Here is a 9,689-nt window from a genome sequence, read left to right as displayed (position 1 = left end):
AACAATGGCCACTCAGGAAGGTGGGTGACACCAGCAGAAAGACCTGCTCTTGGGGAAGAGGACAAAGGACCTTTCTGGTGTCCAGAGTCTATTAAAGGGGAGTTCTAGGACTGATGCACTGCTTCAACTCAACTGGGCATTTTCCCCACTGGGTGTTCATATATGCTGTATTGACACATTGAATGACAATTAGAAGCCTACACAGAGAGGGAGAAAATCCTGAGATACAGGAATTTGACATTACTTTGACTGTTAGTCAAACTTGACATAAGAGGCACCATGAACTCCCAGATGATTGTCAGGCACAAATGTTTCATATAGTTGAATCCAACAAGGTCCATTTTGAGTGTCATTTTCCTGCTCTCCCTGGTTGTTCACAATAGTTTTTATATTTTCTTTTAGTGGGGAACACTTTGGTATTACTTTTTGTTAAGGAAAAGCAGTAAAGTTGTTATTCCTTGTGCTCTTTTCAGATGCAGAGCATTGCACCAGGTGTCCAGAAGATCAGCATCCAAACAAGAACAGAGATCAATGTTTGTACAAGATCATCACTTTTCTGGCTTATGAAGAACCTTTGGGGATCTTCCAAGCTTCCTTTGCCCTATTCTTATCCCTAACCACGTGTGTTGTGCTAGGAATATTCATTATATTCATGGAAACTCCCCTAGTCAAAGCCAACAACCGGAACCTCTCCTTTATCCTCCTCAGCTCCCTCTTGCTTTCCTTTTTGTCCTCCTTGCTCTTCATTGGAAGGCCAAGGAAAGTGACCTGCCTTATTCGACAAATGGCCTTCAGCATCATCTTCTCAGTTGCCATCTCTTCTGTGTTGGCCAAAACCATCACTGTGGTGCTGGCCTTTCTGGCCACAAAACCAGGAAACACGATGAGGAGATGGCTGGGGAAGAGTCTGGCCAACTCCATTGTCATTTCCTGTTCCAGTGTCCAAGTTGCCATCTGCATCTTCTGGCTGGGAATCTCTCCTCCCTTCCCAGAGTCTGACATGCATTCCCAGCCCGGAGAGATCATCCTGCAATGCAATGAAGGGTCTATTGCCATGTTTTATGCTGCCCTCGTCTACATGGGCTTCCTGGCCTCCATCTGTTTCACAGTGGCTTTCCTGGCCAGGAAGCTGCCTGGGGCCTTCAATGAAGCCAAGCTGATCACCTTCAGCATGCTAGTCTTCTGCAGCGTTTGGGTCTCATTTGTGCCCTCCTACCTGAGCACAAAGGGGAAATACATGGTGTCCGTGCAGATCTTCTCTATCTTGGCCTCCAGTGCTGGGCTTCTGGGCTGCATCTTCTTTCCCAAGTGCTACATAATTGTACTCAGGCCTGATCTGAACACAAAAGAGCATCTGACAACAAAAGTTGGTTCTTAAATAACTCATTTTCGACAACTGTTGTCCAGCACAGTAATGTTGAAAAAAACATATTGGCCTTGCAAATGTAGCTTCTTAGATTTAAAAGCATGTTTATGGCTCCTTTTCTGATGGTTACTTTTCAAACCTTTAAGAAGTGTCTAAATGTTTACATTTTATTTTTAATTGTGCTATTTTAACTTGGAAAGCTGAATGTCTTTCTCTTAAAATTCAGGTTCTTTGGCACTTCCTGCATTTCAATATATTGATTTAATAGGAACATTGATTGGGACTGCTAAAACAAATAGAGGAGAAAAGTGTAATTGAATAGTGAAATATTTTGTTTCAGGAACAGTTAACAGAGGTCACAGAAACATTATTTACAGACACACAGACACACAGACACAGACACAGACACACACACACACCCACACACACACACACACCACAATGGGAGGGTCCTTAGGAGGGGGGAATAAACATGGTAGGAGTAATTTATTCCTTATTGTAAAATGCCATTTAAAGCATGTTGAACTTTGAAATATGAATTGTTCTTCATTGTACATACAATTAATATCTGTATTTTCCTTCACAAACATTATGTTAAAAATACTGAGATAATTGTGCCCTGATAAATTTGTTGCTCTTCACGGTGTCTCAGGACTTAGTTGCTTTTGAGCTGGCGAGAAAGAGTGCTGATTTTCTTATTCTTCTTCATTTCTGTTGGGAAATATCACAGGAATGATAGTTAGATGAAGGAAGTAATGGAGAAAGGAAGATCATTTCTTCCAGAGAGCCCAATGCCCTTTGACTTGTGATAACTGCTCATGGTACACCCACTCATCCCATTTGCTTTGCATCTATTTTGCAGGCTTTGCTATATATTCTAAAACTTCTTTGAGCAGAGGTAACAAGATGGGAAGTGCAGCTTCTCTAGTCTCAAAGCCACTGTCAGCTCCTTTGGGGGGCGAATGCAAACCATATCCAGCATGCGTTCCTATTTGACTCTGGCTGGAGTTTCTCCTGCTGGTGCTCTTTTTCCACTACCATGATGAGTGGAAGGATTCTCCCCCCTTAATCTGTGATGTGTTAGATTCTCTGTAGCTGAATCCCTGTCTCCTGACTTCTTTAGACATGGCAGAACTTGTCATAGTGGAAGGAAATCCACCCTAGATCAGCTCCAGTTGTCCCTCTGGCACATAAGAGGCAGGGGAGAACTGCTAAAATAAACACACAGAGACACATTTAATCTATAGATAACAAGTGGTGGGGAGACCTAGATTGTGGAGGGTGGGGACAAGGTCACACTATCCTGGACACCCTCCTGCAAGGGGATCAAAAGAGATGCTCATTTGGACTCCCAGTGGAGCATGGCAAACTGGAAAGAGTCCATTGCTTGCTCATCTGCCAGCATGGATAATTATTTGGTGATAAAAGGTGGTCAGAATATCTGACTGCCAAGGATTTTTCTTCTAGGGTCAATGAGGGATTGAGAGGCAGGTCTCTGAAGTTCTGAAGAGACACTCTCACATCATTATGAGGATCACAAACTTGTGAGTAGCTGAGAAAGTGGAAAAGCTAGAACTAGGTAGCAGAGTGCATGATTTTAACTCAGGTTCCATGATGTATTCAGCAATGCCAATTAGTTCACATAGCAGAGTTGGGGTGTTAATGCACTCTGAAACCCTGAAAAATGGCTGGGTTTGAGACTTCTGACTGACTAGCTCCATTTGAGTCAGGACTGTGCCATAGGCACAGAAAGCAATACCAACTGAGAGTGCCCAAGAGCATGTGCAGAGTACCTTCAGCTCATCCCTTATTTGCTCTTGTAAAGCTTATATAAATGTACTGCTGATCCAGGAATGATCCAGAAAGATTAATGGGTTATATGTAAAATTGAGTTATAATGGCTGGATTTTAATTAGGACAAGACAAGAAAATACCAGTAAATCAAGCAACACAGTAAGCTGTCTTGGGATAACCTCAAGTGTAGGAAAATAAACTAAATTTTATCCTAGAAATTCATGTATGAAATATTCATCACAGAACAATCAGTTACATTCCAAGCTGCAACATGACAAGGAAGGAGACGGGGATCCTTTTGAAGAGGGGCAACACAGAAATATTATCAACAATGAAAGTAATCCTAATAATTTCCTAACAATTCTGATGTGCTCCAAGGTGTTTCAGGGCAGAGAAAAGAATATCTGATAGTGGGCAAATACACAGCAAAAGGCACAAACAGAAAAGGATAACAATGTGGTGTGTCAGGAAAAAAATTGAAGCTACAAATGCAGAGAAAATGGTTCTATTTTCAAATAACAACTATTGCTAGCGAGAAGAGCAAAGCACATCTGTTTTAACAGGCTTGCTGTAGATCAAATAATTTATGCAGCACAAAAGAAAGGCATTTCAGAAGAAGAGGAAAATGTCTGACTACCAATAATTTGAATAGACAAATAAGTTTGACTGGTTATTTGTGACCCCCAGGTAAATATGAGCAGCATAAAGACTAGCACGGTTGGTCAATAATATAGCGGGATAAGCCTGTGATGAAGCGATGTACAAGCTTATGCCCAAAGGACCTATGGCCACTGCAAATCTATTATGACTTCCATTTCAACATTCATGATTTATTTGACAGGAAGAAAGATTTAAATTTAAGAAGCTACATTTGCAAGTATGTATGTGCTAGATGACAGTTGTCAAAAATGAGTAATTAAGAATCAGCTTTTGTTGTCAGACACTAGATATTAATCAACAAATCAGTTGCATAGCACAAGATCATACACCATCCTTTGATTTGGTCATTAGATCCTCCCATGTATTCAGATCAGGCCTGACTACAATTATGTAGCACTTGGGAAAGAAGATGCAGCCCAGAAGCCCAGCACTGGAGGCCAAGATAGAGAAGATCTGCATGGCTACCATGTACTTCCCCTTGGTGCTCAGGTAGGTGGGTACAAAGGAAACCAAACACTGCAGAAGACCAGCATGCTGAAGGAGAGCAGCTTGGCCTCACTGAAGGCCCCAGGCAGCTTCCTAGCTAAGAAAGCCACTGTGAAGCAGATGGAGGCCAGGAAGCCCATGTAGCCGAGGGAGCCATAAAACATGGCAATAGACCCTACATTGTATTGCAAGGTGATCTCTCCAGCCTGGGAGGTCATGTCAGACTCTGGGAATGGGGAAGAGATTCCCAGCCAGATGATGCAGATGACAACTTGGACAAGAGAACAGGAAATGACAATGAAGTTGGCTAGACTCTTCCCCAGTCATCTCTTGATTGTGTTTCCTGGCTTTATGGCCACGAAGGCCAGCATCACAGTGATAGTTTTTGCCAATACAGAAGAGACAGCAACTGAAAAGATCTTACATCTATTCTATGGTTAGCAGAACCAGATCCATTGAGTAACTGAGCTTGTAGGGAAGGGAGGGTGAACATTCAGGACATGGGTGTTGGTGTTGCAACTGGGGTGTTAGTTGCAAGTGCTTTTGCTGTTATTTTGGAGGGCATGTATTTTTCGGGGGTTAAAGTTCTTTAGTTTGAAGTAAACTACTAACTACTTCAGCTGCTCTAAATCGTGACTCAATATTTCTCTGACACAGGATCTTCTGTGCACCAGATTTCTCTCCCCAGGGCCCCAGCACAGTGCAATGAATGACACTGTGCTGCTATTTATTCAGATGTATGGACAATTATGAAAAATATCGCTTGAGTTCTGGGGAGAATAAATCACTATGATTCTGATAATTATGTGGAAAACAAAGTTCACACTACTTTGGTGGTATTAATGGAACATTAAAGAGTATGTTGTCATTTAAATGTCAAACTGACCTTTGACCCCCCCAAGCCAACCCAGGTAAAGACCAGGGAGCCATTTCTGTGCATTCTTGTTCTCATGTTTTCCTCCAGGTCTGCACCTGTCCCTTGAGCCACACAGAGACTCGGGTGATGCATCTCTCCCTTATAATTATTCTTATTCTTGCCAAATCACCAGGGATTTAGACAAATCAGCCAAACATCAGAATCAAGGCTAAAGTGAGGTAATTTATTACACTGTGCCTGAAAAGTTGCTTGCAGAAAATATACCCTATGCTATGGACCACTTTTCTTGTCCAATCCTCAGGGCTCGGATTAATCATGAGATTGTAAGAGCACCAAAAAGTCCATCCATTGAATTTTTAAGTATACCTTTTCAGCTGTTTCTGGGTGAGCCAACTTTTGTTAGTGCATCAACAGATCTCTCTTCTCTGTTGATGCAATAACAAAGTCTATTGTTTCAAGGACTTTTCTTTATTCTCCTTCTGATTCCCCTTGAGCCTTTATCTAAGTTTTCTCTCCTTCAAGCCCAACTTTCAGGCCCTGCGGCACAATAGTCATGTCTTTTCCCATAAGGTATTTCTTCCAAATTTCCCTAAACAGTTTCAGCTGGTAAGAAGTATGGAATACACACCCTACATCACAAATGAGAAGTGACTGGTTCCTGTCTTCATTTTCACTGGAAGCCCAGCACTGGAGGCCAAGATAGAGAAGATCTGCACGGCTATCATGTATTTCCCCTTTGTGCTCAGGGAGGGCACAAAGGAGACCCAAACACTGCAGAAGACCAGCATGCTGAAGGTGATCAGCTTGGCCTCATTGAAGGCCCCAGGCAGCTTCCTAGCTAAGAAAGCCACTGTGAAGCAGATGGAGGCCAGGAAGCCCATGTAGCCGAGGGAGCCATAAAACATGGCAATAGACCCTACATTGTATTGCAGGATGATCTCTCCAGTCTGGGAGCTCATGTCAGACTCTGGGAATGGTGGACAGATTCCCAGCCAGATGATGTCTAGGTTTTTAAGCTGCTGTCTAGGTTTGCCATCGCCTTTCTCCCAAGGAGCAGGCATCTTTTAATTTCGTGACTGCTGTCACCATCTGCAGTGATCATGGAGCCCAAGAAAGTAAAATCTCTCACTGCCTCCATTTCTTCCCCTTCTATTTGCCAGGAGGTGATGGGCCCAGTGGCCATGATCTTCGTTTTTTTGATGTTGAGCTTCAGACCATATTTTGCGCTCTCCTCTTTCACCCTCATTAAAAGGTTCTTTAATTCCTCCTCACTTTCTGCCATCAAGGTTGTGTCATCTGCATATCTGAGGTTGTTGATATTTCTTCCGGCAATCTTAATTCCAGCTTGGGATTCATCCAGCCCAGCCTTTTGAATGATGAATTCTGCATATAAGTTAAATAAGCAGGGGGACAATATACAGCCTTGCCGTACTCCTTTCCCAATTTTGAACCAATCAGTTGTTCCATATCCAGTTCTAACTGTAGCTTCTTGTCCCACATAGAGATTTCTCAGGAGACAGATGAGGTGATCAGGCACTCCCATTTCTTTAAGAACTTGCCATAGTTTGCTGTGGTCGACACAGTAAAAGGCTTTTGCATATTCAATGAAGCAAAAGTAGATGTCTTTCTGGAACTCTCTAGCTTTCTCCATAATCCAGCGCATGTTTGCAATTTGGTCTCTGGTTCCTCTGCCTCTTCTAAATCCAGCTTGCACTTCTGTTAAAAAAATATTTTTTATTAAATTTTCCATTTTAACAATCCAATCAGATCACATTAAGTACTCCAAATTATACAAATACATATCATATAGTCCAAATATTCTGCCAAATTATAAATTTTTGTTGGGGCTTCCCACAGTTTAACCCACAGAGCCACCCACGTCCCTGTTGTTTGTGTAGGAGCAGGATTTTAATCACAATTGTAATGTAACAAACATTGTGAATAATATGGAAGAATACAAAATGTTATTATGGAATAATATGCAATTGTAAATGTTGGCAATAGGAACCATGGAGGGGATGGGGGAAATCTCTTTATATGGTTATGTAATGTGATAACTTTTTACTTGTAAAATCAAATAATTTTTTTTTTAAAAAATGTTGTTTTTGTTGGTTTCCACAATCCCTTTCCAGAGCGCAGACTCAGAGTGTGACATTCCCCATGTCATGCTTCACTTTCAGACATGCTTTGAATTCAAAATTAATTCAGCACTCCTGAAGGGGGTTCCTTTAACCAGCCACACCCCTCTCTCCTCTTCCTCCTCCTCCTCCTTCCCTTTGATGAGCTACTTCTCGAGAGGCATTTACATGGAGGAGAGCTGCTCAGCTGAGTGAGAATAAGGATGTGAAGTTATGGGAGCATTGTCTTGTCTGCTCAGAAGACCTACTGAATTGCAATGAATTTTGGTTCCAGCTTCCCTGTGAGAGGGCAGCCCTCCCTCCAAGAAAATGCCAAGTGTGAGGCAGTTAGGCCTGCCCTGCCCCAAAGTGACTAGCAGTTCAAGTGAGGAGGGTTTGGCATCTCAGAGCAGGGAGCTAGATCTGTGAGTTTTCACAAACATCCCCCCCCACTACTACGCCTGCACATGAATTTCCATAAATTCTTGAGGATGTTGTAGAGTTGCTGTTTGTTTCCTTTGTAATTATTAAAATCACAGTGGTTTCCATACATCTTCTTCTACTTTGATACTTGGGCCATACCCACTGAAGTTTCAACATGGGTTTCTGTGGTCGTTCATTAAAAATAATGGTTAGCCACCTCCTATTCAGCTGTGGTCTTTATTGGTGCAACATTTTACAGGGCAGAAGAGTAGAAGTATGTGCTTTCGAGAGTTTACAACCATGGAAGCAGAATCATAAGAGGATTTATTACAATCAGGTAGTACAGAAATTTTGTCATAGCTATCAGTTTGTTAAAGCAATCAAGTAAATTAACCATTCACCTTCTCTATTTTCCATGGTGTGTTATATGGAAGATTGATAAATGAATTTCCATATCTGTGGTGCTGCAACATGCTATGCTAATCGACTGAACTATCCTGCAGATCTCACCATTCACCATGGCAGAAATTGGAGGGAGGGAGTCCTCCTCTAAGAACTTGGGCTCTGATCCAAGTATGCTGAATTGGGCTCAATAGCTACAAAATTATATAAAATACCACAACAACTGGAAAGGTCCTTAAGAACCTTTAATTATTTGATAACCTATAAAGATATATGGGAATGTGACTTTATCAACTGTTTATGATGTATAATGTATGTTCTTGCCCAAAGTGTAAGACTTAATGACTCCCAGCTAATAACGTCTGAAAATCTCTCTCTCTCTCTCTCTCTCTCTCTCTCTCTCTCTCTCTCTCCTTCTCTCTCTCTCTGTGTGTGTGTGTTTGTGTGTTACATTTTACAAAGTGAGAGTTAAATCTCATGGTATTACCATACTTAAATATTTTATAGATTTGGAACAAATGTGGAACTGATAGTCCTTAAATGAATGGGTAAGTAAATTTTCACCTATAGGCACGAATCCCAATTTGTACCAGTTTATAGAGTTTTGTGAAGACATCTATCATCTGCACAAACATGGAAATTGTAAAATGAGGTTTAGAAATCATCAGAAGAATATCATCTGCATATGAAATCAATTTATATTTAACTGAATTATGGCCTACTCCATAGATCTCCTGATGTTGTCTCATAACACAGGCAATTATGAAAAAGCAAGGGTGAAATTGGACATGCTTGTCTAGTTTATTTTTATTTATTTATTTATTTATTTATTTACGGCTATTAGCCCATAAAGTATGTACAAACATAAAAGCACAGAGGCATAAGGACCGATATATTCGGCACCAGAAGGTGAACACCATGATGCAGGGGTGGGTCATTGAGCAGAGCCAGATAACAGCTTGGGGCCCGGAGAGCTCCAAGGGACGGATCCCAGAAAAAGGAAAACTGAAGACGAGATCCGACATGCACTCTCTTCAAAACTGTCCGATTAGTTTTTGATGTTGTTGTTTTTGGTGGTTTTTGTGTGTGAGATAACCGCATTCAGGAATCTCGCCACCTGCAGAGTTACAGAAGGATCTGTATCCTGCAAAAGTAGTGCGGCATGTGACTCAGCAGGCCTGCCAACCAAGCGCAGTAAAGCAGGACCCAGGAATTTAGTCCTGGCTATGCTATGTAGGGGACAGTTGAACATTATATGTGGGAGAGAATCAACAGTTTTCCCGTCACACACGCATAGCGGAGACACCAAACCCTTGGAAAATCTGTGGCTCAGCAGGTTCGATGGAAGGACATTGAACCTTGCACGAATAAATGCAAGTCGGTGTGGTACAGATGAAAGAGATGACATATATGATGGAAGGCCAAGTGGTGGGGTTATTCCGTGATACCTGGGGGAGCAGACACCCCCACCCCCGGCGAGGTTGTGTTGATTTTCAATGTCTGCTAATCTTTGCTCAATAAGTCTTTTGGCTGAGCGTAAGTTCATCTTTACTTGTCTAGTTCC

Source organism: Podarcis pityusensis, assembly GCF_964106645.2.
Source record: "Podarcis pityusensis genome assembly, chromosome: 2".
Taxonomy (NCBI): domain Eukaryota; kingdom Metazoa; phylum Chordata; class Lepidosauria; order Squamata; family Lacertidae; genus Podarcis; species Podarcis pityusensis.
This window is presented reverse-complemented; position numbering follows the sequence as displayed.